General features: G+C 39.6%; 1 protein-coding gene across 1 annotated transcript in view; it reads right to left on the minus strand.

Annotated features, from left to right (window-relative positions):
* LOC306858371 (endophilin-A3-like) overlaps window positions 1–26,200 on the minus strand; it is a 43,962-nt gene that overhangs the window by 17,203 nt on the left and 559 nt on the right. The window lies entirely within an intron of this gene.

A 26,200-nucleotide genomic window follows, 5' to 3' on the forward strand; every position in this document is an offset into this window, starting at 1 on the left:
AAAATTAGATACGAAAAAAATTATTTGTTATCACAGGAATAAATGACATTTTAAAATATTAACAATTATTTAAATATTTTCCCAAAATACTAAAAATTGTATTATATATAAATATTAAATTATTATATGTAATATATAATAATAATATATAATAATATATTTAAAATATTAAATAAAATTACTAAATGTATGCATTAATATATTTATTAGGGCTGGGTAAAAAATATTGATTCTCCGATTTTAATCGATCTTCAGTTTAACGCAACGATATCGATTCGGGAAAATCCCCGAATCGATTCTTAATGCGCGTGCTTCACGTAAGAGGATATGAATGTTCACCTCTCGTCCTGAAGGTGTCACCATCTTTCGAATTGCTCCACTAAAAAAAACAACTGTGTGCACCCTATTATTAATGTAGATGTGTATTTCAGTAATAAACTTAAGTAGTAGAGTTTCAGTTACCAGCATTTATATCAAAATATGGATCCCATGTCTGCAAAACTAACATTTTAAATGAAATATTGATAGCTAATCGAAATTGAATCGAATCGAAACCATAAAAATAAGAATCGAATCGAATCGCAGAATTGGTCACAATACCCAGCCCTAATATTTATAATATATAAAATATATTTATAATAACACTTTTAATCAAATTAAAAATACCCCATCAAACGGCTTGACAAATGCAGTTTTTCCCCATAATATACCAAAATGGATTTCTAGTGGAGACCATCTATAGACATTATATAAACTTCAAGAGAGTTACATGGTTTAAGATCACACACTCTAAAAACTTAGGCATGGAAAATTATCTAGAGGCCTGACAATTTTTGATACTTAAGAACTTCACAGCTGGTGACTCCCTGAAATAAGGTTCTTACCCAAGATACCCATGATCACATCAGTCTCTGTGGCTTCCTCAAACTCCGCTCACTAGCAACCAACTAGGTCAGGCTAAATTTAGCCATAACACACAAAAGAAATTAGCCTCATACACTGAAAAAAATGATACTAAGTGGTTGCAATCAATCTATTTTAGCTACATTTAAATAATCAAATTTAGTTGACTAACTTTCAGCAAAATTTGTTTATTTAAATGTAGCTAAAATAAATTGATTGCAACCACTTACCTTAAAAAATAGTAAATTCAATGTATCATTTTTTTCAGTGTATGGCAGTATTGCTTGTGACTTACACTGTTCAATGACAATTTTTGACAAACCTTGAAGCAGAAGGACACTGCGATATGAATTAGCTATAGAGAGAAAAAATATTTGAATGCATGATTAAAGTCAGCCTGACATGAAAATTGACCTTACATTTTTCAACGCTCATTCCTGGTTTAATCATGCACAAACACTGCATGAAATTTCACTGAAATTGCACTCTCTGTACAATCCTCCAACAACATGTCATTGGTTCTACATTAAAAAAACTACTTTTTCAGAACGTTTTGGCTGACTTACGAGTTTCACAATCCAATTAAGAGCAGACAGAATTTTAACAGCCACAACACTATTTTAAAATTATAATTAAATACAGTGTACTTTAGTGTGGCTGACTTACAATCACTGACAAGTTACCAAAATAAAACCACATAGGACTGCAATCAAACAGTCAACACAAGATGGATTAAAATTGACTGTCAGTCCAGTCAAGCTCTTTTTAAAAAAAAAAAAAAAAAACAGTACCATATAATTTCCGAATTTAATTAGGTACCATGGTTATTTATTGCACAGACAATACATTTGAATCGTGCATCAGTTTGTATAAACAAAAGGCAGGTGTGTTTACAGTAGCATATTAATAATGTGTACAATATGTGGTCTGTAAAACCAAAAGGGAGAAAAAAACCTGCAATATTCCTTTAATTCCTTGTTGACGTTTGTCAGTGAAGGAATGAAGCGAGCTTTGTAACCTGAGGCTGACAACAATCCATTACAGATACAATCGAAGCAACAGGCTTGTGGGAGCCTAGCGGTGATAATGATGACTGAACACAGCCGTGTCTGTGATAACAGGAAACCGTGACTCCATTACGAATCCAGTGGTGCTTTATCACTGCACACGATGACAGACGAACAGAGAGTGTGAAATCAACTTGACGTCGGTGTGGTGTGACTCTCCTCTCGAGGAAAGCATCATCCTGACTCATTTACTAACAACACGCTGCCTGGATTCATATCTTACCGTGAACGTCAAATGGCACTCACGGTCCATTATCAAGTGAAACAGGAAATTCAGTTCAAAAATTATATAGGGTTATTGTATTTTAATGAAAGACAAACAAATATTTTTCTGTAGAATAATGTGCACTGATGAATTGCTCACATTTCGATTTTATGTTGAATTATTGAATATGAATTTCAGGAATGTAACATTTCTGAGTGAATATTCAGTATTTAATATTAGTTCTCCCTGCCCACGCAGTCTTGGTTAACTATTAAAAAACATTTTTTAAATGAAATAAAGCTGAAATAAGATCAAATATAAATATTAGATATAAAACTTAAATAAAAAACAGAATTGATGACGAAGTACTAAAAATAAAAAAGCTAAAAACTAAATAAAACTATTTTTAAAATATGACAAAAATGAACCCTATACAAAACAAATGAATTTAAAATTAAAATAAAATAACAGCTAATTCCAAAAAAACAAATGCTATTGTATTATTTAAATACACTGCAAAAACTGTTAACCTGCAATTATTACTTTAAAAAGCTATTAATCCATGAAATTAATGTTGGTGTAAAGTGATGTGCATAGTGTAATGGAACGGGTCGGACACAGAAGGTAAGTGAAATCACAAGGTGTTTATTTACAGGGTGAAACAGCAAACAGCAATCGTGTGGATTCTTCAGACTTGGTGAGTGTCACTTCGTGAGGTTAAGGTAATAGGAATGTCAATCACAATCAGTCTCTCTGTCTTGACAGATCCTGGGGATTGGCAGCGGCAGAGACATACGAGGATCCGACCCAGCCACCGGAACAGACGAGGAGGAGGACTGGAAGAGGACAAGGCAGAAGGTAAGTAAGGACAGGTAAGTAATCGCAGGTAGTTATACTCAGCTTATCGGGAAGCAGAGACGGTCCATGGAGTAATCCTGAGATCGGACAACTGGTGACTCTGGTGACTGAACTTATATGTGGCTGGTGATAACGAGGTGCAGGTGCAGGTGATTAAAACTCAGGTGAAGTGGATCGGGGTAACTGGCTCTGGGAGGAGCCTGGTCCTTCTGTTACAGTACCCCCCCCTCCACGGCCCACTCCTGGGGGCCGACCTCGGCGTCGTGGTGGTCTGCCTCGGCCTCGAGGTGCAGGACGATCAGGATAGGAGGCGTGGAAATCATCCAGAAGGCTGGGATCGAGAATATCATCTCTGGGGATCCAGGAGCGCTCCTCAGGACCGTACCCCTCCCAGTCCACGAGGTATTCTAGTCTCCCACCACGACGCCGGGAATTTAGGATGTCTCGGACCTTGTAGATGGCTCCATCATCAATGATGAGTGGGAGAGGGGGTTCCTCGGTCGGACCAGGCTCTGGGGAAACAGAAGGGTAATATGGTTTGAGTAATGAGACGTGAAAAGTAGGGTGAATTTTATATTGTGCAGGGAGCTGAAGCTTGAAAGTGACTGGGTTGACCTGTTCCAAGATGGTGAAGGGGCCAACGAACCTGGGACTCAGCTTACGGCTGGGCAGGCGTAGCCGAATGTCTCGTGTGGAAAGCCATACCTTCTGTCCGGGCAGATAGGTGGGTGTTACTGAACGACGAGCATCGGCGGCGATCTTCTCCCTGCGTACTGCCCGTTGCAGGTGGTGATGTGCTGAGTCCCAGACTCCCTCGCTCTCTCTGAACCAGTGGTCGACCGCAGGCACATCAGAAGGTTCTCCGGACCAGGGGAACAATGGAGGCTGGAAACCGAGTACGCACTGGAAGGGAGAGAGTCCAGTAGAAGATTGACGGAGTGAATTCTGGGCGTACTCGGCCCAGCCTAGGAACTGGTTCCAAGAATTCTGGCGGCGATGGCAGAAGGTTCTCAGGAAGCGCCCAATTTCCTGGATTTTGCGTTCAGTCTGCCCATTTGATTGAGGATGGTAACCTGAAGTCAAACTGATGGTCACACCTAGGAGAGCGAAAAAGGCCTTCCATACGTGGGAGATGAATTGTGGACCTCTGTCCGAGACTATATCTTCAGGGAGGCCGTAGTAACGGAATACATGATTGAATAAAAGTTCTGCGGTTTGCATGGCAGTGGGGAGTCCGGGCAGAGGAACGAGACGGGTGAATTTGGAAAATCTGTCGATGATGACGAGAATGCAGGTATTATGGTCGGAGGGTGGAAGATCAGTTATGAAATCCACTCCTAGGTGTGACCACGGGCGGTTGGGAATGGGTAAGGGCACCAGCTTGCCTGAAGGGAGATGACGGGAACTTTTGGATATGGCGCAGTCTGGGCAGCCCTGAACGAACCTTCTCACATCCCTGGCCATGTTCGGCCACCAGAAGCGATCGCTCAGCAGCGAGAGAGTAGCGTTGGCCCCTGGGTGACCAGTACCAAGTGAAGTGTGAGAGGAGTGGATGAGTGAAGTGCGTTGTGTCCTGGGAACATACTGACGACCCGGTGGACAGCCCGGCGGATTGGCAGGAGGAGTGTCGGAGACTACTGGAGGAGAGGACCAGGCAATGGGACTTACGATGATGTTGGAGGGCAAGATACCTTCGGGCTCCTCGAGAGAATCCTCCTCGGTGTGAAGACGAGATAAAGCGTCTGCCTTGGCGTTATGGGATCCCGGACGATAGGAGATTTCGAAATTGAAACGGGTGAAAAACAATGCCCATCTTGCTTGGCGTGGATTTAATCTTTTGGCGTCTCGTAGATATTCGAGGTTCTTGTGATCTGTGAGCACGAGAAATGGTTGAGCTGCCCCCTCCAACCAGTGTCTCCACTCCTCCAGGGCAAGCTTGATGGCCAGAAGCTCCCTGTTGCCGATGTCGTAGTTCTTCTCCGCCGGGCTGAGCTTTTTGGAGAAGAAGGCACATGGATGGAGCTTGGGAGGCTTCCCCTGCTGCTGAGATAATACCGCACTTACTCCAGTTGTTGATGCGTCCACCTCTAGGATGAAGGGCAGTTCTGGATTGGGGTGGACGAGGAGTGGTGCGGTAGTGAAGGCTTCTTTGAGACGGTTGAAGGCATTGGTGGCATTCACATCCCAGGTAAGGGACTTCTTACCTCCTCGCAGGAGATCGGTGAGGGGGCTTGTGATAGAACTATAGTTGCAAACGAATCTTCTATAAAAGTTTGAGAAACCCAGGAAGCGTTGTAATTCCTTGATCGTGGTGGGTCGGGGCCAGGATGTGATGGCTTCCACCTTCCCCTTGTCCATGCGGATGCCACCGTGACTGATGATATATCCAAGGAAGTGTACTGATGGTTGGTGAAATAGACATTTTTCTGCCTTGAGGTAGAGCTGGTGTTTCCGTAACTGCTGAAGGACCTCCGCAACGTGGTGGCGATGTTCGGCCAGGCTCTGGGAGTAGATCAAAATGTCATCAATGTAGACGATTACAAAACGATGAAGGAACTCCCGGAGCACCTCATGCATGAAACTTTGGAAGACAGATGGGGCGTTGACAAGCCCATAGGGCATAACCCGGTACTCATAGTGCCCGGTGGGGGTTACAAAGGCGGTCTTCCACTCGTCACCCTCTCTGATGCGGATGAGGTTGTACGCGCTGCGGAGGTCCAGTTTGGTGAATATGGTGGCACCGCGAAGTTGTTCCAAAGCTGCAGGGACAAGAGGAAGGGGATAGCGATATTTAACTGTGATGAGATTTAACTTACGGTAGTCTATGCATGGACGGAGCCCTCCGTCCTTCTTGGCCACGAAGAAGAAACTCGAAGCAGCAGGGGAAATGGAAGGGACGATGTAACCCTGTTTGAGTGCCTCCTCAATATACTCCTCCATCGCTTTCTGCTCGGGAAGTGATAGGGGATAAATCTTTCCCCGTGGTACTGGTTCACCCGGAACGAGGTCGATTGCGCAGTCCCATGGCCGATGAGGTGGTAACCGAGATGCCCTTTTGGGACAGAACACATCCCTGAAAGCCTCGTAGTCGGGTGGAACCTCCACAGATTGTTTCTCCACAGGGCTCTCTATGGACGTGGCCTGCACAGATAATTTGACAACTGGACGTGGAGATGGTTTTGGCATATGTGGGAAACATTGCGGGAAACAGTTTGTACCCCACTTCAGAACATCTCCAGAGGTCCAAGATAAAACGGGATTATGCTTAACCAGCCAGGGTCGACCCAAAACAATGTCTACAGTGGATTCCTCTAGAATTAGTAAATGAATACTCTCTTGATGGAGCTGCCCCATTCTTAGCACTAGGGGACCGACACAATATTTAATAAGGCGACGGGTGAGTGGAGTACCTGTTATGGCCTGGATCTGGGAAGTGGTTTCGGTTGCAATGGGTGTGAGGTGGAGTTGCCGGCTGAGTTTCCCCGAGATGAAGTTCCCCGCTGATCCGGAGTCCAAGAGGACTGTGACGGGCATCAGGTGATTGACAAGGACAATGTTAGCACAAGTAGTTAAGGGGTTCATCTTGGGTATGTGAGGTTGCATACCACTCACCCAAAGCCTGGGCGGACGAAGGGTACAGGATTGAATTCTATGGTCAGAACTTCCACAATACAGGCACAACCCATTGGTAATTCGCCTCTGTCGTTCTGTTGGTGATAAACGGAAAGTGTCAGTCTGCATAGGTTCAGATATGGGTCTAACCTCTGGCTGGTGGCTCGGAGGAGTGTCAATGGCTGTAACGGTCGTGGTCTCCGATGTACAGGCCCGCATCCAGTTGGAGCAGCGGATGGCAAGTTGAATAAACTTCTCTAGCCCAAAGGTGTCATCGTAGGCTGCCAGATGAATTTTCAGGCGGGTATTTAAGCCTTGCCGGAAAGCAGTTATCAGTGATGGCTCGTTCCATCCACTCGCGGCCGCGAGGGTGCGAAACTTCAGGGCGTATTGATGAATAGTCATATTACCCTGTCGAAGCTTATTTAACTGTTCTCCAACTGAAGAATCACCAGGAGAGCTGCTAAACACCTCTTTGAAATGGGCGAGAAACTGGGCAAAAGAGTGCGTGGCGGGTCCTGCTTGACTGAGAATAGTCTCCGCCCATCTCAATGCGGGTCCTGTGAGCGACGTGATCACAAACGGTATCTTCGCCTGATCGGTCAGGAACATCTGAGGATGTAAGTCAATAGTTAGAGTACATTGGAGAAGGAAGCCATTGCACTCCTCTGGATCACCTGAATAGGGCGCTGGTCGGGCCATGGGACTGGCGTACAATACTGCCGAAGAAGTGGTGGTGGCGGGAGTGACGGGTGTGGTAACAGAGGCCGGTGGTGATGGTGAAGCCGGATGGGCTAATACCCGTTTCAAAGTGTCGACCAGTTCCTGAAATGGGTCGTTTACACTCATGGTGTAGCCGTCTGGGTCCGATCTTCTGTAATGGAACGGGTCGGACACAGAAGGTAAGTGAAATCACAAGGTGTTTATTTACAGGGTGAAACAGCAAACAGCAATCGTGCGGATTCTTCGGACTTGGTGAGTGTCACTTCGTGAGGTTAAGGTAATAGGAATGTCAATCACAACCAGTCTCTCTGTCTTGACAGATCCTGGGGATTGGCAGCGGCAGAGCGGCAGAGACATACGAGGATCCGACCCAGCCACCGGAACAGACGAGGAGGAGGACTGGAAGAGGACAAGGCAGAAGGTAAGTAAGGACAGGTAAGTAATCGCAGGTAGTTATACTCAGCTTATCGGGAAGCAGAGACGGTCCATGGAGTAATCCTGAGATCGGACAACTGGTGACTCTGGTGACTGAACTTATATGTGGCTGGTGATAACGAGGTGCAGGTGCAGGTGATTAAAACTCAGGTGAAGTGGATCGGGGTAACAGGGAGGAGCCTGGTCCTTCTGTTACACATAGGTTGGTTCAGCGATGTTAAATAATATTTTTGACTTGAATAAAACCAATCATTTTGAAATGTTACATTTTTTCAGTCTAATAACATAATAACATTTATTTTAGAGGTAGATTAAATTTTCTGAAAGCTTACAAATATATATACAGGTGCTGGTCATAAAATTAGAATATTATGAAAAAGTTGATTTATTTCAGTAATACCAAAAGTGAAACTTGTATATTAGATTCATTCATTACACACAGACTGATATATTTCAAATGTTTATTTCCTTTCATTTTGTATAATAACTGACAACTAATGAAAGTCCCAAATTCAGTATCTCAGAAAATTAGAATATCAATTAAAAAATAATTTTTAGAAATGTTGGCCAACTGAAAAGTATGAACATGAAAAGTATGAGCATGTACAGCACTCAATATTTAGTTGGGGCTCCTTTGGCCTGGATTACTGCAGCAATGCGGCGTGGCATGGAGTCAATCAGTCTGTGGCACTGCTCAGGTATTATGAGAGCCCATGTTGCTCTGATAGTGGCCTTCAGCTCTTCTGAATTGTTGGGTCTGGCGTATTGCATCTTCCTCTTCACAATACCCCATAGGTTTTCTATGGGGTTAAGGTCAGGCGAGTTTGCTGGCCAATCAAGAACAGGGATACCATGGTCCTTAAACCAGGTACTGGTAGCTTTGGCAGTGTGTGCAGGTGCCAAGTCCTGTTGGAAAATGAAATCTGCATCTCCATAAAGTTGGTCAGCAGCAGGAAGCATGAAGTGCTCTAAAACTTCCTGGTAGACGGCTGCGTTGACCTTGGACCTCAGAAAACACAGTGGACCAACACCAGCAGATGACATGGCACCGCAAACCATCAATGACTGTGGAAACTTTACACTGGACCTCAAGCAACGTGGATTATGTGCCTCTCCTCTCTTCCTCCAGACTCTGGGACCTTGATTTCCAAAGGAAATGCAAAATTTACTTTCATCAGAGAACATAACTTTGGACCACTCAGCAGCAGTCCAGTCAAGACGCTTCTGACGCCGTCTCTTGTTCAAGAGTGGCTTGACACAAGGAATGCGACAGCTGAAACCCATGTCTTGCATACGTCTGTGCGTGGTGGTTCTTGAAGCACTGACTCCAGCTGCAGTCCACTCTTTGTGAATCTCCCCCACATTTTTGAATGGGTTTTGTTTCACAATCCTCTCCAGGGTGCGGTTATCCCTATTGCTTGTACACTTTTTTCTACCACATCTTTTCCTTCCTTTCGCCTCTCTATTAATGTGCTTGGACACAGAGCTCTGTGAACAGCCAGGCTCTTTAGCAATGACCTTTTGTGTCTTGTCCTCCTTGTGCAAGGTGTCAATGGTTGTCTTTTGGACAACTGTCAAGTCAGCAGTCTTCCCCATGATTGTGTAGCCTACACAACTAGACTGAGAGACCATTTAAAGGCTTTTGCAGGTGTTTTGAGTTAATTAGCTGATTAGAGTGTGGCACCAGGTGTCTTTAATATTGAACATTCTCACAATATTCAAATTTTCTGAGATACTGAATTTGGGACTTTCATTAGTTGTCGGTTATAATCATCAAAATTAAAGGAAATAAACATTAGAAATATATCAGTCTGTGTGTAATGAATGAATATAATATACAAGTTTCACTTTTGGTATTACTGAAATAAATCAACTTTTTCATGATATTCTAATTTTATGACCAGCACCTGTATTTTTTATGTTCACAGACGAATTGTACTTAAGAATAAAAAAGACTAAATAGTTTATCTATATATTTTCAGTAGTTTTCATTTAAAGGATTAGTTCACTTTTAAAAAAAGTAAACTTTTACTTGTACTCTGCACAATGACAATAAAGTTGAATCTAATCTTTCTTTCTTCAGTCGAAAAGAAATTAAGGTTTTTGATGAAAACATTTCTCCATATAATGGACTTCATTGGGACCCAAACGGTTCAAGGTCCAAATGACAGTTTCAGTGCAGCTTCAGCCTTGCTCTGTTCTGTGATGCGCGTTCGTGACGTCACGTAATACGCAATTACGTGGAAAAGGTCACGGTTGACTTAGGCGGAAGTACCGAGTCAGTGTTTACAAATGTGCGGAAGGAGGACCATATACACATATTCAAATGTCTTTGTGTCAGTTTATCGTTTAAAATGCCCATTTCGTGTGCGTATCCTGGGTGTTTTAATATTAAAAAGCCTACTGACTCGGTACTTCCGCCTACCTCAACCGTGACCTTTTCCACGTAATTGCGTATTACGTGACGTCACGAACGCGCATCACAGAACAGAGCAAGGCGAGCATTTGTGCTTATAAAACTTAAACTTTTTTATTTATTTTTTAAATGACCGATCGTTTCGCTAGATAAGACCCTTATTCATCGTCTGGTATCGTTTAAAGCCCTTTGAAGCTGCACTGAAACTGTCATTTGGACCTTGAACCGTTTGGGTCCCAATGAAGTCCATTATATGGAGAAATGTTTTCATCAAAAACCTTAATTTCTTTTCGACTAAAGAAAGAAAGACATGGACATCTTGGATGACATGGGGGGAGTAAATTATCAGCAAAAGTTTTTTTAAAAGTGAACTAATCCTTTAATGTCATCTTTAAATGAAACAAATCCAAGGCAAAGTAGTTGAATGAAGAAAACTGTACTTCACTGGACAGGTCCGTACATCAAACATCTGAGAAAAGATGTTCTCTCAGAAGTGTAATTTCCTGCAGGGTGCCGGAGTAAAAATACAGCGGCTTGTGAAAGAGTTTCACAGCACAAGCACTCTGACCTTCTTCCTCCCAAGAGAATAGAAACAATGCGGCATGATCAATGGAACAGTTCTGACCGACGAGACCCTTTCCTTTGCGGGTAAAAATCAACAAAACAATAAAAATAACAACAACAACAGTGTGTGTTTTTTTTCATGGGTGGGATCGGTTTCCTATTCTAGCTTTTCAAGAACTGATTCATCAATGCAGTAAGTTTCAATAAAAGGTCACAAAAACAGGAACGCTCTACACACACTCCTAAATGTCACCTGTTCCAGAATAACATACCAACTAGCAGGGACGCCCACAAGTACCAGAGATGACTGATCATCAAAACAGAATTGCGTGACTTTTGTTCAACACATTTCACACTGAAATCAACATGTAGCAAAAACTAGATGTGCACAACCACACGTTCATAATTAATTTATTTGAAATGGAGATCTTGTGTAACATTATAAATGTAACTTCTGATCAATTTAACATGCCCCCCCCAGAAAGATGCAGTGTTAACCCTAACATTTTATTTTAAGATTTAACATTTGTGGATGGTCTAAAACAAAAGAGTTGTAAAAAATCTAAAAAATCTTTGGTTTCACAGCACCTCATACATAAAGCTGTGGATTCAAAATAATTACAGGAACATTGCAGTGGTAGATTTGTACACAAGCAGTGCTTTAAAAGAGATAATTTGACGTCTAATCATGCTGATTTTTAGTATACTAAAATAGAGCATATTATCAGCCTGCAAAACACTCTCAGAGAAGCTGAATCTCATTTTAAATGCAATAATGCTTAAATAAATACATACATATTAAACTACTAGCCACTACTAGCAGAATAGTTGACAGTTCATGTAAAATAGGCATTGTTTTTTCATGTTTTAGATTAATTATAGCATAATTTTCTGTGGTAACTAATACGTGATGCAAGACCTTTCAATGAGACCTCCATCATAAACAAACTATGAAGAAATTGGAAGATGAGTTTTGACATTTGCCTCTCTATTAACAGAAATCCAATCAAAACTCTTAATATGAGAAAATTCTGCCCTCTCTGAGGAAAGCCTGTTTTGTTTCATTCTCTTAACCTTCGCTTCTGATGCCAGGAAATTTCTGTACGAGATAGAAAGCCAAAAACTTGAAATGAACCCATCTATCAGGCGCAGCACCTCAGGAAAGGACGAGGTTTTAACATCACAGTTAATAGTCACTTAGCCTGCCTGGCAGAGTGAAACGTTGAGAAGGTCTCTTCCCCTCGGGTGGAAAAGTTCATATAACTGCCATCTGAGAGAGTGAAGTAACATTGGTTACATCAGGGTGCTTGAAGTGAAACACTTTTTTTACATCACCAGGGCGTCCAAGACAAAAAGCATAGTGAACCATCTTAAACTGTATATTTAAATACTACTTTTGTATAGTATATATCTACCTAGACAGACAGTCAAACCGTCAGACAGACCGACAGACCGACCAACAGACAGACCGACCGACCGACAGATCGACCGACCGACAGACAGACAGACGGATCGACCGACAGACAGACCGACAGACAGACAGACCGACCGACCGACAGACAGACAGACGGATCGACCGACAGACAGACCGACAGACAGACAGACCGACCGACAGACAGACAGACGGATCGACCGACAGACAGACAGACCGACCGACCGACCGACCCTCAAACAGATAGATAGATAGATAGATAGATAGATAGATAGATAGATAGATAGACAGACAGACAGACAGACAGACAGACCGACAGACGGATCGACCGACAGACAGACAGACAGACCGACCGACCGACCGACAGACAGACCGACCGACCGACCCTCAAACAGATAGATAGATAGATAGATAGATAGATAGATAGATAGATAGATAGATAGATAGATAGATAGATAGATAGATAGATAGATAGACAGATCGACCGACAGACAGACCGACAGACAGATCGACCGACAGACAGACCGACCGACAGACAGACAGACCGACAGACGGATCGACCGACAGACAGACAGACCAACCGACCCTCAAACAGATAGATAGATAGATAGATAGATAGATAGATAGATAGATAGATAGATAGATAGATAGATAGATAGATAGATAGATAGATAGATAGATAGATAGATAGATAGATAGATATCAACAGACAGATAAAGGACTCTCATCAAATATTTCCTGTGGGAGTGGCAGCAACATTTCAACAATAGTGTTTCACATAAATAATTAATATTACGGCTCTGTCCAATCAGAACTTCCTGAATGAGAGAGAGCACAATCAGACAAAAAGATTATGGAAGATAACATTTGAAAAACCAAATAAAAACATCTGGGATGCACTAATCCTAAAATGCAAATTGAGATTCAGTCATACAGTCCCCAGTTTTAAAAAAACAAGTCTTCTTATGCTCGTGATGATACCAGACTGAAGAGCTGAAGACTGCGGCCCATTTAAGTGGTTTACATTCCTGTGTGCACTGGAATAACTCTAGTAAGCGTCTGCTCCCATAAGACTGCATTTCATTGGCTCTGTACTTGTACTCTGCACAGTGACAATAAAGTTGAATATAATCTAATCTAATCTCCCAACCATCTGCAGTAAAACCATTACTGTGCCAACTGACAGTGGGAGTACTCGCTAATGTGAGTAATAAACAGAGATCAGCCTCGTTACAGTGATGTTCCTCTCCAGCAGTGGGTGCTCCAATCGATAGCAAATAATAAATAATAAATGTGGCTGTACGTGAGCTGGAGTCTTGTGTAAACATCTGCCGGTTAGTCTCATTTCTGTGAAGAGGAACTGCTGTTTTCACATAAATCGCACATTCTCTGCCAGCCAGAGATCTGTGTGTTCTCTTCATAGCGTGAGGCCCTGATTTCACAGTTGGTTTCTGATTTTAATTTGTGCTGAAAATATATTATGCTTTGGTTTAACATTACTCTCTGTAATATGCAGTTTTGGGGTCTGCTGCTGCATACAGAGACAAATTACCAAATTCAAGAAAACAAAGCATATCTAGGGTGATCCTGAAACCATTTTTTTTCTTTCTTTGCAATTATGTTTGGAGAAAAATAACTGCTGTTTGACCCCTAGAAACATAAAGTTACAATCTTTTTGCTCAGTCAGTTTTCAATGCCAAATAAAGTAATTTTTAATACAATTATTTTAATTTAAAAAATGTTTCAAATATATTTCTATTCAAAACCTTTTTAAAAAAAATGCATGCCAATTAATCATGAAAAGGCCATTACATACCATTAAGCCCAAAGAATACTTTAAGGATATCATTTAAAGATTAATCATTTCTCAAGCACCTGTGGTCATGCATGCTATAAAATAGAGTATATTTTTGAAAAAAAAGTATATTTGGGCTTAAGGCTCAAACTGTTCAAACTGCAGAAATTGGCAGTAGCAATGCCATTGTCATGGGTTTAATTTCAGGAAATGCATGAACAGATAAAACATTTACCTAGAATTTGCTCTAGATAAAAGTATCTGCAAAATGCATAAAAGCATAAAGAAGCGGCCACCAGATTTTCTGTAAAATCAGTCTATCTGTTCCAAATTGTGAAATGAACCTTAAACAAAACAGTGGAATGAATCATACAGTTATAGTATTATGCATAATGTAAGGAGCCAAAACAAGATTTGGACAAAATGTTAACAGCTGAAATATAGGCAATATAATTAAGATGTTTTGCCACCATTTACAAGTTTCTAACCTTTTCTGAATAGATTCATACAACTTCAGAATTGTCTCCTGTGGACTGTTGTCTATCAAAACATCTGCCAGTTGCTTCAGATGTTGGAGGAGGAATTCTGCTTCTCACTCTTCTCTCCAAAACTATCCATAGTGGTTTCCAACTGACCAGGTTTAATGACACCATCTTTTTTGCATTTTCCCACTGGTGTCTGTAATTAAAATTTTAGCATTTGCAGCTCTTTCATGATGTTGGCTTTGTGAGGTTCTTTAGTGGAAACAGGGTCTACAAAGTAAAGGGAGTAGGGAGGTTTTCTGAGAGTTTTTTTTTTTTGCAGTAGTTCTGTTTGGACACGATCCTTCTTAAAGTTTGAAGGTCTTTATCAGGTTTTCAGCCACTATTGTTCTTCACTGATAAAGTATTGCCATGCTTTGTGTCCGCAGTCATTATCGCAAAGAATGATGTTCATAAACACCAAACAGTTTAGCTAGGGTTACAATTTAATGCCCCTGCTAAACAGGCTTCCATGATTTGTCCTTATTGGAAGTCTGACAAGTCACCTATTTCACTCAAGGCTTGTACTAAACACGGCTGGACACAATTTATATTACATTTATTGAGAATATAGACAATGAAAAGATAAATAAAAGACAATAACATTTGTTTTGTCACTGTAGCCCGCACAAATTGTATTAACTCCTATAATAATTGGTGTTCACAACTCTGTATGTATATTGTACCAACATCCTTCTATACTGGAACTTTGAATCAAATTTTTTTATTTCTTTTTTTCTGTATAATACTTGCATGTGTAAAAAAGAATGGTTTCCTTAAAGAAAGAAAACCCTTAGCACTTACAGTAACGTGTATAAACAGCAATGAATCATTTTGCCGGGTTCCCATAACTCATGCTATCACACACACCTAGTCCTGATTCATGTTGACATCTGGTTACTAAGTTACTCTGATCCTGGTGTGCTGCTTATGTGGGAAAATCCCACCTAAAATTTCCTGTATTCATTCTTGAGAGTTAAGCTTTCTTGTGCAATCTCGGTCTTAAAAAGAGCCACTGACACCAGATGCATTTAATTCACACAGTGATTTGTTGCATACAGTGAGAATAGAGCCTTTGGAAAAATAGGACAAGATTATAAACAAGCTCTTGCCTGCCCAGCTCTTAACAGCCATACATAGATTTAAACAATGATGTCAACTAATGACAACCAGTGAACTTTGTATTAGAAATAGACTATTGAAGAGCCAACCAAGGCAGTGTGGATGCCTATGCATGCAGGGAACAAAACCTATAATAACCAAAATATTATTAAAAATATAATTTTCAACACTGCTTATGTCCATAAATTAAATGCTGGCTTATGCCTCCAAACTAACAGGTTGACAGTGAGCAGCATCTATGCTGAATTTAATTTCATGCATTTGCATGCTCTTGCATTTCTACTATCAAAAAACCTGTAGGTGGTTGAAATGTGCTTCTTCCATCCATATTCAATAATGTGTTCATAACCAGCACTACTGCACTGGTCATCTGTAGACTGTAGGTTCAGACTAAAACATAGGGCTTTATTGTATAGCAGCAAGTGTGCAAACAGACTATGGGCTAGAATAAACAAGAAAGAAGATGATATATCTAATCATCCAATCAAATTACATTAAAGTCTAATAAGTGAACTATATTCGATATACCAACAGCTTTCTATATTGTGAGAGTCTGTGTTAGAGGAACAGTTCACCTAAAAATTAAACATGCAGCTTTTCATTCAGAGTGGTGTGAATTAGCCTACTTGTGGATTGTTGTGCTGTTTTTATCAGCTGTTTGGACTCTCATTCTGACGGCACCCATTCATGCATGTTGTACATCTGCATCACTGCATTAAAAGTCTGTTTAAATGCACCATATAAATTAGGGGTCGACCGATTATCGGCCTGGCCGATATTAAGCATTTTTATAATTATCGGTATCGGTCATTTTCAAAACCGATTTGCCGATAAAATTATTTAATTTTTTAAACGCGCTATTTGGCTCCGATGTAGCCTGTCGGAGCTCAACACTCTGTAGCCTAGAGCAATCTCCGCCCACCGCGCATCTGATTTGTTGGGAGTCACGAGTCCGACCAATCAGTGTGGAAGACTGAAGACACTCTCAGACCGAAAGCGCTTGCCAACTGGAGCTGCGTTAGTGATCACGCATCAGTTTTCTCTCAAAGGTAAGGCAGCAGCAGACGTTGCTGAAGTTGCAATAAATCACAATCCACTACACTGAAGTTGCAAAATAACTCAATATAACCTATGATGTTCGCGAATCAGAAAACGCGGGCGGAATCGCGGAATGCAGTCATATAATGGAATTTACTGTATAACGTGGAATGTCACGGAATTTGTCAAAGTTTGGATGAATTAATCAAAAGTAGGTGGGTACACTTAAATCGACTCACGCTATGGACTAGTATCTGTAAATATTAAGCCACAAAAACACTATTTAAATATGAATCCTGCATGTTCTACGTCTCTGTTAATGAATGACACAGACGCGCGGTTTCATTTACTGCACACATACTGAAGAGCGTGTGACGCTCGCGGTGTTTTCAGCATCTGCCGTCTCACTAAATGAGGACATAATTACATGAACAACATCCCCAGAACTGCTCTGAGAGTCACTTCATGAGCATTTGACCATTTCACTTGAGTAAATCTAGCATCATATCATATATATACAAATATATATAGAAACTTAAAAGGTCCTCATGGCAACCTGTCAAAATATAAGTTCGGTTTTATAAGTTTCGGTTTCCGAATATATTACTGTGGTGCAGTAGCATATACGTAATGCAACTACAACAATTACAGCAACTTTTGTTGACAATAATCACACAATACGCTATTTCTTCCATGTTTTAATTTTAATAGTAAGCTCATTTGTTTGCCAAAAATAAAGTTTACCTCTCATTTGATTAAAAGATTAATTAAATTAATGTTTTATGCCTTCATTTGCACTGTACTGTAAATTAAAACCAACGGATATTTCAAGTGTCACATAGGCCAAGATAAGGATGGCAAAAATTTAGACATTTCAAGGATATAAACTAAGTGTGCCTATAATAGGCTATAGTGTTATAGTTTCATGAAAATAGTTGCAGTCTTCTTAAATTCTACAATGGAATTATGAAGACAATTAAATTTACATTATCGGTCTACTTGATCTGTAATAATCGGTATCGGCATCGGCCCTGAAAAACACATATCGGTCGACCCCTAATATAAATGTAAACGTGTACTACATAAATAACAGCAATGTCAACAGCTACTGATGCCTTTGCAGAAATGTACTATACAAGGTCGGTTACGTGTCTGTTTCTGTTTAGTGCCCTTTTGACCTTATTTGGTTCTTCCTGTTCTGGTTTAGTTAATTGATAATCATCGTTTAGTTCTGTCACCTGTTTTGCATTAATTATCTCGTTTACTCGTTTGTTCCGGTTCCCTTTTAAGTCCTCAGTTTCCCTCTTGTCTTTGTCCAGTCACCCTAAAGCATCCTTTGTTGGAATTGTTGTAACCTTAGTTCTGAGTTTGTGATTCTTATTAAAAAAAACCTTTTTGTTATATCTGGCTTCCTGGACTTCCTTCAAGGAGAGTATCGTTACAGTCGGCCATGAATCATGATTTATTTAACTAGTGAAAGTGTCCAATTATACACAATACAATCGTCAGTGTTAATTAAGCAGTGTTACTCTCCGTTTACTCTTAAGGAGTTAACTTAACAACAAATAGTGAAAAATGCCCTCTAGTGTTGGTGAAAGTGATCAGAGTTGAATTCTGCATTGTTAACTTTACTTTAAGCTCCACCCCTCAAGCCAACCCCGAAGACCAGAGCAAAAGTTGTTTCGTCGCCATTTTCTTTTGCCTTGCGCCAAAAGGTAAGCTCTTAATTAATTAGTTAAAACATAAGTTTAATATTTGAGGTTAAGAATTGTTACTATTAATGCATAAGTTATAGTTATTTTTAACTTTGGTTTAAACTCAGTATGTTGGAGAAATGTGCTTTTTCATCTCAATGTGGTTAATGATAAAGTTTAAATGTAATCTTACTTAATTAGATTTTCAGCTGTATTTAGTTTTGATGTTAGAATGTAAGTATAATGAATGGCCCGTTATGTTGTTGTGGAATGAAGTGTCTTATAGCATTTCCTATGACGTTCGATACGTAACTCTGAATAAATTATATTATGTTATGTAAACCGTTGGAATGTTATATAAACTCTATATTTGCTACTGTTCAGCTCACGAAAGACTAAATGTGTCCAACGGCATTAAGTTCTGTGAAGACAAATTAGTCGAACGCCGCCATTGCATCTTTACTGAAGCCACATTGATGGCAATAAGTTTTTATTACTTATGCGTTTGGGGGACTGTTAAATTCATAAATCTACTTAAAAACACAACATTAATTTGATCTTTATAAGGTAAGTGTTTAAAATTAAGTATTGTTTGAAGTAGTATTTTTATTGTTTATATATTATATTTAATATTTAAGTTTTTGCTTTGCTTTTTAAATTTTTTTTTTTATTTATTTTTTTTATTAAGCTGGTCTGATCGATTCTCGATGAAAAAAGAAAAACTGTCAATATTCTGACAGCTGACATTAAAGAAAAGAATGGGTCATATTTCATATAAATAACTATATATATATATGTATGATAACGATATGATACATAATTTTTATATGAAAAAAATAATAATTTTTGCAGTATATCACCACCAAGGAAGATGAACGAAAACCGTGCCAGAGGAATTGTGCCTTTGTTCCTGTACCTTCAAAAATGGCTACGCAAGTATCACACTGTTTTTGTTTTAGTTTTAATGCATTGTTGACAACTTTGAAATGTTTTGATCACATGCCCATAATACAGGTGGTGTATTTTTCTCTTGGATTTTAAAACACTTTCTCCTCCTTTTTCTGTATTTTTGTCTTTTTAAGAAGCACCGGAATCATAACTATACAGAGAGGCATTTCAAGACATTGCTGGAAGTGCTCAGCCCTGTCTCCTGGCTCAGGGAAGAATTATTCAGTTCACCAGTACTTCAGTTTTGATCCGTGTAAGAGATGGGTTGTTTTTTGTGGTACGCTCAACGGATGAACATTTAGAGACTGAAAGTCTATTAGGGGATACACTCAAGGTTGCAGACTGGTGTAAATCATATTCAAGGATGGAACTGATGCAAAACATCATTATCTCCTTGAGAATGAACAATGCGTTTAGGACTTGGTTACATCTCGACGTTGATATGTACTGGGTGCAGACTTCTGGCACAATATACTTAGTGAAACCTCAGAAATATTGCTGAGTAATGGTTCATCTTTTGTAAATTGACACAAAGTGCACCCAACTGAGAGGGGGATCGAGCCTGATCAACTTGCTTTCTCTCTCACTTGGAGGGGTGTTCTTAACCCGCACCTAATTTTGAAGTATAAAACATGGGGTTTCTTTCAGTTTCAGTGGAAGCTCAGCCGTGGGATAAGCTCGCATCGGCATTTCTCGGACAGGTGTTGGTCTTCCACTGTGACTGAAACGGGCTCCCCAGTCTTTTGAAGAGTGAAGATGATGGCACAGTTCTGAGGTTGTATATTGGTTATAATACTTTTGCTTAGGGTTTTAGTGTGTGCTCAAGTTAGTGTATTATTCACGAATATTATCTTATTCATTTATTCATGATCATCCTTGTATTATGCACTGGTTTTATGATTATCTTTCTTGAATGTGTTTCTGGTTTGATTGTCATCATTTTATACATTTACTTATAATCAGTATCAGTATTATTGATATCAGCTGTGTACCAACAATAAACAGTTGTTATTGCTTGATTAGTATGGTGTACGGACCTTTTTATTGACACCTTCTCTCGCCGAATTAGCACCTCACTGGTCTCACATCAGATTTGATTATCAAAACAGAAACCATACTAAAACAATCAGCATGCCATTCCATTCAAGTCAATCTCTTCTCTTGATGCCTTTGACAAACTGTTTAATGGGGTTAATTTACCCAAAAATGAAAACTGTCATTTACTCACTCTCATGTCGTTTCCAAAACGTCTTAAGGCACACTTTGTTTTTGGCACCACTTATAACACTATTCTACACAAGATGTACTATTCTGTTGTTTAAATTATTTACTTGCTGCTAGGAAGGAATAGTTTGTTTCCTACCTATTTCTACTGTGCATTTTCTTTGGGGTTTTATGTTTGATTGCACTTACTGGTAATTAGAATAATTTGCGCCTCAGCTGAGAACGAGCCTGTGTGATTGTGCTAAGTGTTAGTTTCGTCTTGAGCTATTAGCAGTCCTTTTAACCTTATTGGCTGGGCTGATCAGAAGCCGGCCACAGCTGTTTTCACTCTAGTTTCTTAGACTGTATTTATTTGATGTTCAGCCGTCGTGCTCAGCCTCCTCGTGTGAAGACCAATGAGTGTAAAGACACAACTTTTTCCTGCGCGACTTTGACCGAGCAACGACACCGAGCGCACACACTTAAGTATCGTTTTTATCTTCCCTCACACTTTCCTATCCTCTATCCTTCCACGTCTATCACGTGTTTCCAAACCATTCCGGTTCTCTCTCAACCTCGCTCTAAAAACACACGCAGAAGGCTACGTGACCCTGCGCCCTATCTCTACATCTTCCACTGTACCTCTTTCTTTTGCTTTGTTGCCAGTCAGCTGTCAACAAAGCCGACTTCATTTCTGCTTTTTCCTTACATTCCACACTCAGCATCCTGGGCTTGACTGAGACCTGGATTCGTCCAGAAGACTCGGCAACCCCAGCTGCTCTCTCTAACAATTTCTTTCTCTCACACCCCTAGGCAAGTTGGCCGGGATGGGGGCACTGGTTTGCTCATTTCTAACAATTGGAAATACTCTACCCACTCTCCCCTAGGCAATCTCAACTCATTTGAATATCATGCCATTACTGTAACAGCTCCTATAAGACTCCAGATTGTGGTAATCTGCCGTCCCCCTGGCCAAATTCTAGCAACCTTCCTAGATGAGCTGGACGGACTGCTGTCCTCTTTCATGGAGGATGGCACTCCACTCTTAGTCTTCGGCGATTTCAACATTCACCTAGACAGGCCTTTATGCTAAAAACTTCCAGTCACTCCTAGCTTAATTTGATCTCAAACGCCTCACCACTACTAGCACGCACAAATCAGGCAACCAACTCAACTTAATTTACACACGCAATTGTTCTACAGATAACATTCTGATACAACCACTACATATCTCTGACCATTTCTTCATTACATTTACTTTATATTTTGCTACCCAGGTGCCGCATTTCCCTTACCGGTTACTTTCAGACGCAACCTACGCTCCCTTTCCCCCTCCCTTCTTTCCTCTGTAGTATCCTCCTCTCTTCCCTCGCCTAGCAATTTCTCTTCTCTGGATGTGAATGCAGCTACTGACACTTTATGCTCTACCTTAACCTCTTGTCTAGACAACATCTGTCCTCTCTCCTCCAGGCCAGCACGGGCTGCCCCTTCTAAACCCTGGTTATCCGATGTTCTTCGTGAGAATCGGACCAAACTCAGAGTGGCAGAGAAAAAAATGGCGCAAATCAAACGATCCGTCGGACCTGAGTAGGTATCAGTCTATGCTTTCATCTTTCTCTACTGAAGTCCACACTGCCAAATCCTCACACTTCCACAACAAGATCAACAGCACTCCAGACATGCGTAATCTCTTCAGAACATTTAATTCTCTCCTCTGTCCACCTCCCACCACTTTGATAACCGCTGACGACTTTGCCTCTTTTTTTCACTGACAAAACTAGAACAATCAGTAACCAGTTCTCACCTCCACAGGACCTCCAATCAACCACATCCACTGCTCTAACTCCCATCTTCTCCTTCTGTCCCCTCACCGACAGAAGGAGATTCAGTTAGGCTCATCAATGATTACCCCATCAACTTCGGTCAGAAATCTTGGTATAATCTTTGATGACCAGCTGACCTTCAAAGAGCACATTGCAAAGACTGCTCGATCCTGCAGGTTTGCCATCACAGAGAGGCTCGAAATCACTCTCCAGAACATTCTCGTTCACCATTCCTGGCTGGTGGAATAATCTTCCCACCCCAATCCGGAACGCCGGATCCCTGGCAATCTTCAAGCAACAACTGAAAACTCATCTCTTTCGGCAGTACTTGACTTCATCCTAAACTCTTTCCCTCTATCTTTCTCTCCGCTTACTAGCTTGTACTTATTTGAACAATGACTGAGACTTGGTGTTACGAGCACTTCTTCTGTCTGATTGCCTCTTCAAGATGAATCGCTTTTTGTATTCCCCAATTGTAAGTCGCTTTGGATAAAAGCGTCTGCCAAATGACTAAATGTAAATGTACACTTTCATTCAGACCACTGTGTTCAACAAAGATGTTGGCAAAGTGAAGGTCCTTGTATTGCTGAGGTTAGAGCAAGGCTGCTTAGCTAGGTGGTTCAACAGCTTCTGTACTGAATATAGTGATGTATTGTCATTTCATGCAGACGTGATGTATTTTTGTGCATGTAATTGTGTGTTTCTTGAGCATAAAAGCATTGTAATAAATTTGACGTCGTTAATCTTGTTTTCTGTTCTGTTTTTAAAACACCAAATGGGATTTAAAATTAGAGAATTTTTCGCTATTATAAATGTAAATGAACTCTACATAAGTGAAATATTAACACTAATTAGAGTAAATTTTCTTGCAGAGTTAAATTGTGGTAACACAGAACAGAGTTAATTTCCCCTAGTGTTAAACTCTGGTAACACTATTCAGTGTTGAACAGTGTTATTTTTTTCTCAAAATAGTTCATTTAACTCTAAAAATGTAACACTACAACGAGAGTCAATTTATCACCAATTCTGAGAGGGACCAAATACACTCGGGCCGAGTGTTAAAATTAACTCAAAGAGTTCATTTTAACACTGCAAAATTTACTGTGTAGGGTTCCTGTTTTAAAGTGAGTATTGAGGTCAGTCATGTGATCTCATGACTTGACTCAGTGTAAAATAACACATCTGATTAGGCTTACTCATGAAATCTTAAAATGTTCATTTAAAATGCACTTTGTCACTTTAAATGAAAATAAGTTGCAAAATGAGCAAAAAAACAATCAGATTGCCTTAGTGTCCATGGAAATGTCAACAGAGCAAATAAAAATTTTAAACAAAACATTGTTGAGCCATTTAGATAGACAATGGAAAATATCCATTAAAACAAGTGTACTACCATAATATTTGTTTTAAAAACTAACTGCAGACCTTCTAGTGAGCACAGCATGGGGTGGGTACAAAACAATAAAATGAAAAACAACTGCCACACTAGGAGATAGGCTTTGGTGAGGCTACATGTCAAAATATAAATATATGAGAATATAAAAAAATACATTTTTGGTTTTGTTCAGTTTGACTGGAATTACTATCATCTAGATTATGGGATAATATTTTATGGCCTTAATTTGTGGAAGGGTAATTTAAGACCCGCGGAAACCAAACCACACATATGAAAATCATTTACACTTTGGGACAATATCATTTTTTTAATTGCTAAAACATAAAACTAGTGGCCAAAAAGGAATGACCTGAGCCATATAGAGACCAGAAAGTCATAGAGACACCAAATCAACACTTTAAAATCCCTCATAACACCTTAGAAACTGCATAGCAACAAATCAATTTCAATTTCAACTTTAGCAATATGCCAATGAGTTTTACACAAACAAGCCTTCTTCAGTAGATGTAAAACAAATTAGTTCATAAATGTAACACTAATATGATTCTTGGTCTCAGTTTTTGTGCCATACACTACAGATTTCAGATCAAGTTGGGATAATTATTCACTATGCAGATTGTGCAGAGTTATGCATTAAATCTTATTTTACAGTCTCTGATGACTGCAGTTGTAAATTACATGAATTACAGTAAACTATCAGACCACTATAATTTGAAGTGTACAGCTGAAGCTAAATCATTAAAGTGTAATGATGCAGAACCACCTACTACCTGAGACATGGCAAAACATTAATCAGGCAAAGAGCGACTGGACAGTTCTTCCAAACAAACACATCCTACGCTTCCACTGAATGTCTTTATTGAAAGAAGAGGATGTTAAACTCTGAACGGCCAAACAAAGAAGGTTACTAACACAGAAGTGGAACTGTCGAACAATTACAGTATGAATGTGCCTACTGTTGGGGTTTTGTCCAGCTGTTAAACTGGGATTTCTTTGGCAAAATAGATGGGCATCATTCATTAACTCTACAACATTAAGTGATGACATATTGTATTTTGCCTATGATGTTAAAAAATACCACTAACAATGTAAACAGTATTTGCATAATGGTATTAAAGTTTAAAGTGAAACTGCAGTGGTGATTAATTTTTTTTTTATTCCATATTGTGATGTACATCTAATGATAATGGATTGAAATTTTTTTTGAGTGGGGACTATGCAGTGGTTGTTAACTGGATTTTGTGTACTGCCACATCCCATCAAAGCTGTTGTTTTGTTCGTTTTCACCTCTTTGTTTGCACTGTTGATCCAATTGTTACTAGTAACAAAGCAAAAACTAGTTTTAATGCTCAACGAAAAATCATTAGAAAATAACATTAGAAAAATTACTAGTAATAAATGGAAAATGCACTTGTTTGGCTAATGCTCTGGCAAGGTTCTCTCAAAAGTTATTCCAGTAATGTTAATACAATGTTTACTCAGAGTTATCTGGTCTTAATAATGTTCTCAAAACGTTAGCACAAAAACGTTATTTATATATCGTCTATGATTCAAGATTCAAGATTTTTATGTCACATACACAATTATACAGAGTATAACCAGCAGTGAAATGTAGGTATTGAGGAAGAAATACAGGAATATGAATATGATATGTCTGCAACGTTTCATCTAACATTGTTATTACTTTCAGAATGTTCAGAGCACATTCAAAAGTAACGTTCCCATAATGTTTGCAAAATTCTAAAATGGAATGTTCCACAGAACATTCAAAAATAACGTTTATAAAACGGAGAGTTCCGGTCCTTGATTCTGATTGGTTGAGCCAAGTTCGGAGCTGTTGTAAAACATACACATTTTTGCTCGGCAACCACTTTGATGGAACCACAACTGTTTCTGAGGAACTGCATTGTTTGGTGGAAGAATAATGTTTTTATTAATATCATTACACTTTATTTACTCCATTTTATTTTGTGAAACCTTACTACATATATGGAATAACCGTTTTATAAAAGCAATAAGCCCCGTGAAGCCGTGGTTTACAGCCCCTTAGCTGTTATAAATTCACTGTAAACCACGGCTTCTTGGGGCTTATTGTTTTATTTCATAATGTAATGGGGGTTAGCAAAGCATTCTTAGGAAATATGTTTTTTAGCTGGAATGCATCTAAAAACTCAAATCAGGACAGGTGATATCTACAAACAGAAGACTTACATATTTATAATAGATATTTACTATAAAATGTCACTATTGAATAATATAACTAGTACGAAGGAATCACTTCTAGCATGTGCTGAATAAGTCCAAGAAACTCACTGAATAAATATCAGTCACTAGTAACACATTAATAAACAAGTTTTATGGAATAATGTCAAAACGGTTTGCCACACGTGACAACATAACAATATCGCTTAACATCAATTCATGATTACAATTACCAGTTTCATT

The sequence above is a fragment of the Barbus barbus genome (assembly GCF_936440315.1).
Source record: "Barbus barbus genome assembly, chromosome: 1".
Lineage (NCBI taxonomy): Eukaryota > Metazoa > Chordata > Actinopteri > Cypriniformes > Cyprinidae > Barbus > Barbus barbus.